The sequence below is a fragment of the Mauremys mutica genome, chromosome 1 (genome assembly GCF_020497125.1).
Source record: "Mauremys mutica isolate MM-2020 ecotype Southern chromosome 1, ASM2049712v1, whole genome shotgun sequence".
In the NCBI taxonomy this organism is placed as follows: Eukaryota; Metazoa; Chordata; order Testudines; family Geoemydidae; genus Mauremys; species Mauremys mutica.
In genome coordinates, this window is record NC_059072.1 from 64,202,929 (window position 1) to 64,216,463 (window position 13,535).

Here is a 13,535-nt window from a genome sequence, read left to right on the forward strand (position 1 = left end):
CTAATTTAGAGCTCATCATTTGATATGTATAGTTGGGAGTAAGTTTTCCAATGTGCATTACTTTGCATTTATCAACACTGAATTTCATCTACCATTTTGTTGCCCAGTCACCCAGTTCATGAGATCTCTTTGTAATTCTTCACAGTCAGTTTGGACTTAACTACTTTGAGTAATTTTGTAGTGTCTGCAAACTTTGCCACCTCTCTGTTCACCCTCTTTTCCAGATCATCAATTAATATGTTGAACAGCATAGGTCCCAGTACAGATCCTTGAGGGACCCCACCATTTACCTCTCTCCATTGTGAACATTGACCATTTATTCCTACCTTTCTTTTCCTATCTTTTAACCAATTACTGATCCATGAGAGGACCTTCACTCTTATCCCATGACTTCTCAGTTTGCTTAAGAGCCTTTGGTGAGGGACTTGTCAACGGCTTTCTGAAAGTCAAACTACATTATATCAGCTGGAGCACCCTTGTCCACATGCTTGTTGACATGCTCAAAGAATTCTAATAGATTGGTGAATCATGATTTCCCTATACAACAGCCATGTTGATTCTTTCCCAACATATCATGTTTATCTATGTTCCTTTTCTGTTCTTTATTATAGATTCAACCAATTTGCCTGGTACTGAAGATTGGACTTTTTTTTTTAAAAATGATGTTACATTAGCTACCCTCCAGTAATATGGTACAAAGGCTGATTGAAGCAACTGGTTACATACCACAGTTAGTAGCGCTGCAATTTCATATCTGAGTTCAGGACTCTTGGGTGAATACCATCTGGTCCTGGTGACTTATTACTGTTTATCAATTTGTTCTAAAACCTCCTCCAATGACACCTCAATCTGGGACAGTGCCTCAGATTTGTCATCTAAAAACAATGACTCAGATGGGATCTCTCCCACATCCTCTTCAGAGAAGTCTGATGCAGAGAATTCATTTAACTGTCTTCCTTAAGTGTTCCTTTAGCATCTTGATTGTGCAGTGGCCCCACTGATTGTTTGCAGGCGTAATGCTTCTAATGTATTTTTTTTAATTGCTGTTAGTTCTTGTGACCTTAGCTAGCTGCTGTTCAGATTTTTTTTTTGGCTGCCTTATTATACTTTTACACTGGACTTGCCAGAGTTTATGCTCCTTCTATATCCTTCACTAGGATTTGACTTCCAATTTTTAAAGGATGCCATTTTGCCTCTAACTGCCTCTTTTACTCTGCTGTTCAGCCATAGCGGCATTTTTTGGCCCTTTTATTGTTTTTTATGTAGTTTGAGCCTCTATTATGGTGTTTTTAAATAGCATCCTTGCAGTTTGCAGACATATCACCCAGGTGATTGTTCCTTTTCATTTTTGTTTAACTAGCTTACTCATTTTTGTGTAGTTCCTCTTTTTTAAGTTAAATGCTACTGTGGTTGCTTTCTCTGGAATTTTTCCCCTCCAAGGATGTTAAACTTAATTACATTATGGTAGCTATTGCCAAATGGTTCAGCTATATTCACCTTGTGCACCAGATCCTGTGCTCCATTTAATATTGAATCAAGAATTGCTCTACCCTTGTGGGTTTCAGGACAAGCTGCTCCAGAAAGCAGTCATTAACATTATCTTCAAATTTTATCTTTGCATCCTGTCCTGAGGTGACATATACCTAGTCAATATGAGGATAGTAGAAATCGCCCATTATTATTGCATTTTCTGCCTTTGTAGCCTGTCTAATCTCCCTGAGGATTACACAATTATTGTCATCATCCTGGTCAGGTGGTCAATAGTATATTCCTACTGCTATACTCTTATTGTTCGAGCATGGAATTTCTATCAACAGGGGTTTTATGGTACAGTTTGAGTCATTTAAGATTTTTACTTTATTTGACTCTGCTTTCTTTCATATATAGTGCCATTCCTACCTCAGCGTGACTCACTCTGTTGTTGTAATATATTTTGTACAGTGATATTACCATGTTCCATTGATTTTCTTCATTCCACCAAGATTCCATGATGTCTATTCTATCAACAGCCTCATTTAATACCAGCCACTCTAGTTCACCCAGCTTAGTATTTAGACATCTAGCATTGGTACACAAGCACTTGTAAATTTTGTCAATATTGAGTTGTTTGCCTTCATATTGGGACTCTTTTATGTTTGACTGTTCCTCATTAGCTCCCACCTGTACTTTACCAACTTTTTTCTGTCCTCTTTACTGGGATATGGAATTCCCCCTTTAATACATTCATCCCTAAGGGATGATTCTGCTCAAACCATGTGGTCCTCTGCACTTCTTGGCTTTCCCCTGCCCTTCATTTATAAAGGTGTTTTGTTTTGTTTATAGACTGCCTTTGCCCAACAAACTAGTTTAACAGATACAGTTATTTGAATCACCAGATAGCAAACAGTTGCAGAGTTTTTGCTTGAAACAGATGAAGGGCCAGAGCCTGCAAACACGTACGCATCTGAGTAACTTTACTCATGTGAGCAGTAGCTCACTCAAATGAACTACCTACAAGAGTAAAGTCACTCATATGTCAGTGTTTGCAGGCTTACGAACTGATCAAAAGCCCAGTGAAGGCAATGGAAATACTCCCATTGATTCCAACAGGCTTTGGATCACACCCTTAAGTTGCATAACACTCAGCTCTTTGCAACACAGTTATTAGCTAAGAAGGCAGAGTTATGATATAACCCACCCTCAGTGAGGATTATAATGGAAAGAGCAACTCAGCCTTCGCTACAGTGGTGATGCTGTGTGCTGATGTAATAAAAGGATGGAACACATCCTCTTTTAACAGTGCAAGTGTCATTGCTCTGTTGTGAGCTAGCAGCATGTGACCAAGCTGCTGCTGAGATCTTGCCTGTAAATTCTATCAAATGTGAAGTCAGGTGCTAAGAGCTTCAAGGAAATAGTAGGAACTTTGCCCTTTTCTATACATAAAACTTTATTTTATTATATTAGTCGATAGTCTACATATTCAAGTTACAAATGATCCCAGGAAAATATTTTTTTTAATCTGTGAACAATAAGCAAAACTAAACAAAAAGGTGAAAAATACTCAGGCTGCAGCATTGTCAGCAAGATTCAAAGAGGGAAGTATAAATCAATCTATGCCCTTGCTATCATATCTATACATGTTTTCAATAGAAAAGGCTTATGGAATTTTTGATATATTTGGTCAGAAAGCTTGCCTTCTCTTTCCATCAGCCACCATAGGACTGGAAGGTTGTTTTTTTTATTTCCAGCTGTAAGCCAACATCTGTAATGAAGTGGATGCTTGAAGGGGACCTTCAAAGGAAAAATAGCAGACTTTAGCTCTTTATGGATCCTTTATGATGTATGAAAATGACCGTAAAAGGCATTTTTGGGGGAGGGGGGGGTAGGGTTCTTGCCCCCTTCTCCTTCCTTTTGATGTTAGTAATTCAGGTCTTTTCTGACTTAGGTGATTTTATGGATGACTGGAGAACTGGTACATATATCAAATCACAAGTACTATGGTGGTTAAACCTGAGTAACAGAGAAGATATGATTTTTATTTAAACTTTTAAAAACTTTTAGGGGTTTGAGTGGGGTGGGGACAAGGGGTTGGAGAAATGCTAAGAATTCAACACCCCTGTTCCTCCTGCTTAAGCAGGAAGAGAACTCCCAATATACAATTCTAAGTCAACCAAGGCATCTCCCAACAAAACCAGTGAAGAACCAGATTTGGCATTTCTGATGTTTCGAAAGTGAAAAACAATCAGTAAAATTAACCCTTTTTAACAAAAGAGCTTTCATTCTGTATACAGCTTGAAGAACAAAATGAAAAGGGCATGAACACACTTTTTTCCTTTGCAAACCATTTTGCAGGCTATGGCCCCAGTTCTCCAGAGAATCTACCCCAATAAGTATATCTCATGCCCTTTCACAGTGTAACCCTTGCCTTGCTTATCCTCTCCCACAACCTTTACTTATTGCCATCCCTTGGTATGTTATGTCTAATTTAGTTTGCAAGCACATCAGGGAAAGAAATTGCTGGGTTTTATTTGTCTGTAAAGCGTTGTGCATACTTATGGCACTGCATAAGCAATAATAATGTTCCCTGGCCTATAGAAAACTACAGAAAACAATACCACATCTAATGCCAAGCCCTGAATGTGCCCTGCAGTCTTGGCACCAGCTACTGTACTTCATATAGCATCAAATTTCATGCAAAGAGAGATTGAGTTCTCCCACAGACCAAACCTCATTGGCCTTGGAAAACAGGTTGCTGCCTAAGCTGTGGGAAGATTTAAAGCCCAAAGCACTGATATGTTAGTGCTATAGAATATGTACCATAATACAATGGTATCTCAGCCAGCTATACCACTCTCTGTTATTTATAAATTCTTATGTGGCTGATTCCTATCTCCTACATTCTTATTACTATGTTCTTATTTTGAATGGGATGTGGTACTCCCCTCCCTAAGCAGCTTCTGCTTGACTTGCCCTTGTCTCATTTATTTATTCAGTCAGTCCCTCGAATAGCACAGTGATGTCATAAATAAATAGACTTTGAAATCACCATGATACAAGGCTTCAATCCAGCAAAGCACTTAAACATCTGGGTGACCTTACACATGAGTAGTCCCATTGGGTTCAATACGACTACTCGTAGTCTTAAAGTTATGCATGTGCTTAAGTGCTTTGCTGTATTGGGGCCCAAAACTTGGGTTATTTCCATTAAACCAAGAAACTCTTTTACACAGAAGACTGACCCAAGAACATCAAGTCTGAAGTCAGATCTTAGAACCAAGTTTAGGGCTGATTCTGTTCCTATTGAATCCAATAGGATTCTGCTTCTGTTAACGTCAATGGCAAAATTCTCAGCAAGGCCACAAAGAAGTAACTATTTCATATAAAAATTACCTTGTTTATGTTGCTTACAGACTGTATCTGTACTAGCAAGGTGTTACATTGATCTTAAACATGTTACTTTTGTACCAAAATTTTTACTCTGAAGAAGAGACTCTCTTGTGTACAAAATATACCTGTAAACAATTATATTCAATGTCATGATAAATGCAACTGACATTTTCTTTCAATTTCTACCACTGTCAGCTCAGCAATTATTACAACTGTCAATGGAATCAACAAATAGTTTAAAACTCTGAACTTCTGAATTTCTGTTTGACTGGACACTGTAGTTTGCCTGCATATTTCCTTGCATATTTTGATTATTTTGAGGATTGTTTTTAAAATGATTTTATCATAATTAATTTGTTGGAAGATTATCCTCTGGAGACAAAAAATGGAATTAACAAATTGCTATTCATCATGCTGGTGAAATCTCCTGGAATTGGTTGTGAGTTATAACTGCTGTATGTTCTTGATGTGAGCACTTTTTGTGCTAGTCAGTTGTTGTCAAGAAGTTGAAAATCATCAATCTAAAGAAGTTAATTAAATTTTAGTCTTGTGAAGATGAATGAGTATGAGCAAAAAGATGCAATACCACACAGCACAAAATGCCCCAGCAACATTTAACTATGATGTCAAGTGAACAGTGATTCAGATGCTGTTTGAATAGCACTTGGTATTGCTCCTTCATCAGGAGACATATGAAAGAGTGGGGGCAGGGGAACCAAAGGGGAAATTGAAAAGGAGTTTCAGATTTCTTCTCAAACCTCAGATCCTAGCTCAGGATAGTCTGCTAGGTTTTATTGCTTTGTTCACACACACAAATTAGCACTGGAGATCCTTAAAGCCAGTTTTTAAAAAAATGTTTTGCGCCTGGTGCTGATGAAAGAAAACATTCTGTCTTAGAATATGCAATTACTTAGTTCCACGCAAATTCAAGATGTGTGAAAAGATGCGGATACCTTCCTCACAGGGAATTTCCTACTAGACCATTTGAAAAGAGTACTCCTAAAAGCAGTGCCCTAATCTGCTGCTCCTGGACAGAGGAATAAAACATACACTAGTTTTACAGTAATACAATAGCTATGTTCCTACCGTATGACTAATTTTAAATTACTTCCATGACTGTTTCTGTCATCAAATATTGACTTCAGGAGCACAGAGTAACCAGTCAATAGAACAAAAGTGAACTGAGGCACTTAACAGAAGAAAGGACACATGCTTTCAATTATACATTTTTATTAATAATTATGTAGGCAATTAATTATAAAAACAATCCTTTAACTATAAATCAATCATAAAAATTATCTGTTTTACATTTAGACTTTGTTGCAAATAAAACCTTTTGACTCCTTTTGTTCGCATGACAAATATAGCTTAAGACCTGATCCCTGCATGTGAATATCTTTGTTCACAGGAATGGCTCCATTGAACTCACTTGGGCTACTCATGGGAGTGAAGTTAGGTGCATAAAGCCCCAACTCTGCATGTAAGTATTTTGTTGAATTGGGCATCAAATCTTATGCACATGAGTAAAATTACTCACATGTATACTCGTTTGCAGGGTCTGTCCCTTTAATCATTGACTCTGCATTAGACAAAGTCAAAAATAGATTGTGTTAATATGCCATTAAACCTCAGACATTCACAGGCTTGTTCTAAGCATGGTGACAGACTGGATTTCTGTATCTTAGTATAATCATGCTGTAAGTATAACATATACATCCACTGTTAAAACTTTATCTAATACCTTTCAACACTCCTGAGACCAACAGCAATTAAATTTGCTTTAAAAATACATCTTAAAGTTTTTCACCAAGTAAAAAATACTTGCAGTTGTTACTTGCCACATTTGTACAGTAACGTAATAATAGATTAAAAACTATATATGTGTCTTAGAGTGGAAATCATAGAACCATAGAAAGATAAGACTGCAAGGGACTTTGAGAGGTCATTTAGTCCCGTCCCCTGAGCTGAAACAGGATCCAATATACTTGGTCTATTCCAGACAGCTGTTTGCCCAACCTGTTTTTAAAAACCTCCAGTGATAGGGATTCCACAACCTCCTTTGGAAGCCTATTCCATTGCTTAATAAAATGTCCCATTTGACTTATACACACCCAGCCAGACATGAAGAAGGTTACTACATAAATGGTCTAATTGTGCTTCATTTGAACTTTCCAACTCAGCATGTGGAAAAATTATAACTAGGCTGATTGAAAAAAAGTTCCATCAAACCTATTCTTTGACAAAAAATTGGGGTTTTTTTGGATAACCCTTGTGTTTTTGAAAAATTTCTGCTTTCCATGGTAAATTTCAAGTTTTTGTTGAAAAATCAAAAACTTTTGCTTGAAAACATTTTTTGTATTTTTTTTTCATTTTTCTCTAAATTTTCTGACCAGCTATAATCATAACAATTTAATGCTAGAACAAACTCAGTTTATCATTCTACATGTTAATAATACTCTGAGGAAGAGCATCTTAGAGGTACAAGTGTGATAACTGAAAATGCATATTTATCTGCCTTTTTCCCCACCTAGACAAAACTTGCACTCGGTACTGCGAATTTTTCTTTTTATAATAAAACAGTGTTTCCTGAAATCAGGATTAAGCAGAGATTTTTTCACCACTTCACTGTCTATCTGTCTGTCCATCTTAGGGTTTTAGACTTCTACGCATCATCTGGCATCTGGGTATCTTCCATGTAAAATTGATTAGCAATAGCTAAGTTCCTAGTAGACATCATGGGGTCTTTAACCCCTCTGCCTTTTGGGGATATAAAAATTCTGTTCTCTTCTTCTCATGGAGGAGATTAAACAGGACTTTTGAGTTTTAATGTAAGCATTCAGGAGATACAAATCCGAAAATTCCATAGCATAGTTTCAGTTAAAACCTCTGATCCTACAGCTGGATCTATGCCAATGCAGAGCCCTAGTAAGTCCAAAATTATTTCTAGAAGCCTGAAAGTCAGGGAAGAGCCATCATGCTAAATGTAACCATTTTCCATGGTGTGAATTTAATTTTTTTAAGCTGGAAGAAATTATTTCGTTTAACAAATGTTCTACTACAGTGCACATTTGGCTTTACCTCAGGTGACCACCTACTCTGTATATACACAGTGAGGCTGAAGTATTGGGGGACAACGTCTGGCAAGGACTTGCGAATGACAAAACGATATTCTGCATCAGGTTTCAGTGGGGTTTAATGCTGTTAGAGCATACCAGGTTTGTTTTGATCTGTATGGAGTAACACACACAGCTTTCATTTCACACTAATAACATCCCCATATCTGGGATACACACCAGTCCAGAGGCTACTAATTAAAGGTTAGAATTAACCAAACACAATTCAGTACAAATCATATGAAACTTATTAAAACTTAAAGTGACTGCTGGTTCTCAGTAGAAGCAAAGCTAAGAAAGAAAGAGTATTGTGGAAGGTTATTTAAGCACATTTTATGTCAGCATATTAAAAATATCCTGCATCTGCCAGTTCAACACAGAACATTTTAATGTTTCCTGTAAAAACAACAATGAACTTTTAAAGAATAATTATCAATCCTACATATCATAAAAATAAATTCATTTTGCAGTGTTACCATAATTTTATGTTGTTTTGATCTCAAAGAGGTTTTTAGAACGTTCACGTTTTAAAAGCATAGCAGCAAAACTGAGCCACCTGTTGTTTATTTATTTAAGATACCAACAAAACTTTTGGGGCCAGTCTTTACAAACCCTACTCAAATGAGCAGTAGCTAAATAAAGCTAATGGGGTTACCCGTGTGAGTAAACACAATCTGGCCCTTTTATAATAACAGCATATCACCTACAAGCAAGATTACCCTTTGAAATGGAGGAATCCATTTAGCCCGTTAGATTCTTCTTTTTTTAATTCAACATATAAACCAATACTGAGGTATGATGTAAATGCAATGTAATTTATGTGGCCATTAGTTACTCATATTCACATTTTAAAAGCATCCCCACATTAAGTCCCACCAACATTATCTATGATCTTTGAAGCAAATGCTCTTGGTGCAGATACAATATCTCAGTTGGCAGAGCCTCTTTTCCTCAGTTTTGAGTGTCTTAAACATGCTACAGCCTGTATAATAAGCTTGATGTCTTCATAGATGGCTTACTGAACTCATTAGTCCTAATGCTGCTGTGATGAGATAGCATGTAAACTTACTTTTTAATTACATCTCTTTAGCTGTGTGAATTGAATACAGTAATAAGACTAATTAATTAATGTAATTTACAAATGCATGAGGACTGAGCCGTTCAAATGGGCAAGGACCAGTTTATCAAATCATCCCATTTCCAGAATTAGTTAACAGGATTCTGGAAATGACTACTTCAAAGCTAGTAGGGGAATTTTAAATCCAATAAAGAATCATTGTGGCCATAAGGGCATTTTCTTTCAAACTGATTATCCCATTGTTTTAGCTCAAGAATTCAGTAAAAAAGAAAGTAAAAGGTAAAAATAGTAATACGGGCATTGGAAAAATCAGCACTTCACAGACCTATCAGTTACTTCATCTTGGCTTAGGGTCCTATAGTTCCCCATTAATAGATGATAAGAGCTGAAACCACTGACCACAGATGTCGGGGTTACTGTACTATGTGTCCTCTGGTCCACCTGCAACACAAACCCCTCTCCATTCAGTCTCCTTTTTTCTGTCCAGCTGTAACCTTATAAAGATATGACAGCCTGCTTGTACAGCTCCTAGCACAACAAGGTCATGGTCTATGACTACAGTTTCTAGTAGGGTTGCCACCTTTCTAATTGCTGGTAACCGGACCCCCTCCCACTGCTTCCTACCCCGCCTCTTCCCCCAAGGCTCCACTCATGCTCCACCTCTTACCTTGAGGCCCCACCTCTTCTCTGCCTCTTACCCCAAAGCCCCACCCCAATCGCTGACTTCTCTACCGCCTCCCTCCATTGTTTGCTGAATTGTCTCCACCTCCCTCCTCCTCCCTCCCCCAGCTGGGCTCCTTCTGCTCCAGGGCTGGGATGGGAGCTGTTGCAGCCTGACAAGGAGCCTGTTTGCAGACAGGAGGTGGGCCCAGCTGGGTACGGGCTGGCATGGGTTAATGACCCGGTGCCTTCCCCACCCCAAGGTAACCGGACTTTTGGTGTCCAGTCAGTATATCTGACTGAACACTGCCAGGTCTCCTTTTCAACTGGAATTTCTGGTAAAAAACACGGGCACTTGGCAACCCTAAATGGCACCCGGACACAGAAGCCAAAAACCGGACTGTCCGGGTAAAACACAGATGGGTAGCAACCCTAGCTTCTAGGCACTATGGCAATACAAATAAAAAAGTAATAATAATGTGGCTGAACATGGGGGTCACATATTAGATCCACGTTACCATAGCTGGCTTCTGGAGCTCCTCAATACAGAGATCCTAGCTGGGTTAATCTTAGCTTGCTTTTTTGTTTTGTTTGTTTTTAGTACGTTTCTAGCCCTTTGCCTGGTAAAGGTGGAATTGAGACTCCATTGTAAAGTAATGTAATGTAATCACTAGTATTCAAAAGTTCCTAAAAAGTATTGTCCCTAAAGACCACCATTAATTATTAATTATTAATAACAATTATTATTAATTATTGTTATTATTATCATCAGCATCCACTGAATATCCATGACTGGTCTTTGGGGCTTGTGACAACCACAGTCACAATCACTGTTTTGGGGAGCACATCACTTCAGTTTGTGGCACTTGGGGTGGGGAGTGGGGATGTAGAACAGTATTGCCAGTCGCAAACTGACACTGCTAGGGCTTCTTCAAGCCCCCTCCCAGCTGGCTGCTTGCAGTTGAGATGGCTCCCCTGCCTTGATGAGAAGCCAATGCGACCTCTGCCTACAAGAAGAGGCAGTTAAATACCATGAGAGGCTGTGTAGCCCACTACCTGGGATAAGCATGGGACTAAGACCAGAGGCCCCTTACACTCTAATCCTGGCTTTAACAATGAGTCCTGTGGCCCAACTGTCATTTATCATTTGTGGTGGAAGTGTAGTAGTGGATAAGAAATGAGTGCAGTGGTGGAGGTGAACACTGAGTGGGGGAGTGAACATTTATTTCACCAATCTGCCCAAAAATACTGTGGCTGGCACTGTATGTCAGACAAATAGCACCCAGATGACAGACAAGCCAAATAACCAGATAGTACATTGTCTAAATCCAGGGTTCCCAAATAGCAGTACATTTCATCCACAGAAATTATCTCAAGTTATCCCTGGCTTGTAATATGCTTGTAAAAGAAACTAACAGCAGCACATTTTAAATTCTGGCACTGCAATGGGTGGTTTTCTGGAGCAGGGCCGCCCAGAGGATTCCGGGGGCCCGGGGTCTTCGGCGGCGGGGGGCCCTCCCGTTCCGGGACCCGCCGCCAAAGTGCCCCGAAGACCCGCGGCGGGGGCCCCCCCGCCGCCGAATTACCGCCAAAGCGGGACCCGCCGCCAAAGTGCAGCCCGGTCTTCGGCGGTAATTCGGTGGTGGGGGGGGGTCCCCGCCGCGGGCCTTCGGGGCACTTCGGCGGTGGGTCCCGGAACAGAAGGGGCCCCCCGCCGCCGATGACCGGGCTGCGCTTCGGTGGCGGCGGGGGCGGGTCCCGCTTCCCCCCCCCGCCCCGGCCCCGGCCCCGGCCCCAGCCTCTTACCTGAGCGCGTCTCCGGCGGGGCCAAAGCTCCATCCCGCTCAGAGCCGCGTGGTGAGGGGGCGGGGCTGGGAGCTCCACGCCGAGCGGAGGCAGCTGCCCCGCCCCCTCCCCACGCCGCTCTGAGTGGGGCGGGGATCAGGCCCCGTTGGAGCTCCCAGCCCCGCCCCCTGACCACGCGGCTCTGAGCGGGGTGGGGCTCAGGGGCCCCGGCGGAGACTCGGCGCTTGATGCGCTGAGGCTCCAGGAGAGGGGCGGAGGCGGGAGCCTCCGCTCTTCTCTTGGGGGCCCCTGCGGAGCCCGGGGCCTGGGGCAAATTGCCCCCTTTGCCCCCCCCTCTGGGCGGCCCTGTTCTGGAGTTCAGTTCTGCAGGTTTCCCCTTATAAATCAGTGTTTCTGCGTGCATTTTCAAAAGTTTTAATAAGGATTAGGAGAGAAATGCGTTGTTTTTTCTTCCCCTTTATCAGCAAGGGAAGCAGCTGGAATGCCAACTACTCTACTGTCACATTTTCCTCCTGTAACACGCTTCAGCTCAGGAAACTGATTCCTGGAGCTCAGATACTGATCATGAAACATGAGAGACTTGTCAAGTTCTTTACAGCCATCTTTACCTGAAGTGGGCTCCATGAAGTTCTTTCCATTTAAGATATCTTTGAGTTACTGGAAAATTATAAGCATTGTGCCTGTGTTTAATGTGTTTTCTGGATGGCTACTATAACAAAGACGTTGGGTGAATGGTTACTATACCATTAAGAAATACAGTAAAAATGTTTTATGCAATAGAATGGCTAAACACTGCAACACTAGGCAAACTACAAGGTAAGGTAACTGTGGATTATTACCTTTCACTCAGCACTTCTCTCTCTTCCAAGTATTTCTAAATGTGATGTAAATATAATTCATATGTTTCACAGATTGTGAACAACTTTTCCTAAACCTTTGACCACCATACACAATGGCACCCAAGATTAACATAATTTTAATTCAAACAAGACTGCAGGCATCTACAGTTCCTTTTGTACTGCAGGTGTAATGTCAAAATGTGATGATACTGGAGTGTACGTGATTCCTGTGCAGACACAAAAACCCAATGTAACATTCAAGTACACTAAACACAATGTAAAATAAAGTTCAGCTGGACTGAGTCGACTATCCTTTTTGTTGATGCAGCTTGCACGCATAAAAATGAATTGTGGGTGCAAATCTGAGTGCCTTTGTCTCTGACTGATTTGCAATCTCAATCAGTTAGCTAAAGATAAAACTACTTGGATTTGGCCCTGCAATACAACTATGGGTGCAAAAATGTGGGCACAAGTTTTGTGACTACAAATTGCATCCACAAAAGGGAGAGCATCCAGCTGAAACTTCACTTCATAATATATCCTAGCTTATATCTTCTGCAAAGAAAGGCCCAGGGCTTTATTTTTGATAGTATAGGACACAGCTTCCCCAAAGACCCCCAAACTGCAAGCTGCTTGAGGCAGGGCCATTTACTATATAACCCCAATCCTGCAAAGACTTAGACATGTGCTTCTCCTAACTACTGTGCGCATTTCCATTAAGCATCCCTGTAAGTCTGCAGGATTGGGGCCCAAGTCTGTACAGTGCCTAGCACAATGGGGCCCCAACACATTCAAGACTTCATACAATAATAATTAATAATAATAAAGAAATTAGATCCGCACGGGCAGACCCCTGGCTATACAGAGCCTCCAAAACCTTCCACTTCTAAAGTGAATTTCATGTTACTGAGTTTTCAAAGATCTGCACTTTGAACCAGAACCTGCACTACAAATATATAAAACTATTTCTGTCATAAAGTCTTTCCGTAAATGTATTTGGACTTTACTTTTTAACACTTGCTGCTGTTTTACGCATGCTAAATGTTTTACAATAACTAGCACTAGATTTCGCTGTAACTAGGAGCTCAGCTGGCATGGCAATGAGCTCAGAATAAAAACCTAGAGAGAGACCATATAATGCTCAGGCAATTAAAAAGGGGATCAAAGACTAAG

The 13,535-nt window shown here is 40.5% G+C and overlaps 1 long non-coding RNA gene across 1 annotated transcript in view; it reads right to left on the minus strand.

Annotated features, from left to right (window-relative positions):
* LOC123362087 overlaps positions 1 to 11,565 on the minus strand; it is a 56,748-nt gene extending 45,183 nt beyond the window's left edge. The window contains exon 1 of the long non-coding RNA XR_006576337.1: positions 11,524 to 11,565. This is a non-coding gene — a long non-coding RNA (uncharacterized LOC123362087). The remainder of the gene's footprint in view (positions 1 to 11,523) is intronic.
* Positions 11,566 to 13,535: the final 1,970 nt, after the last annotated feature.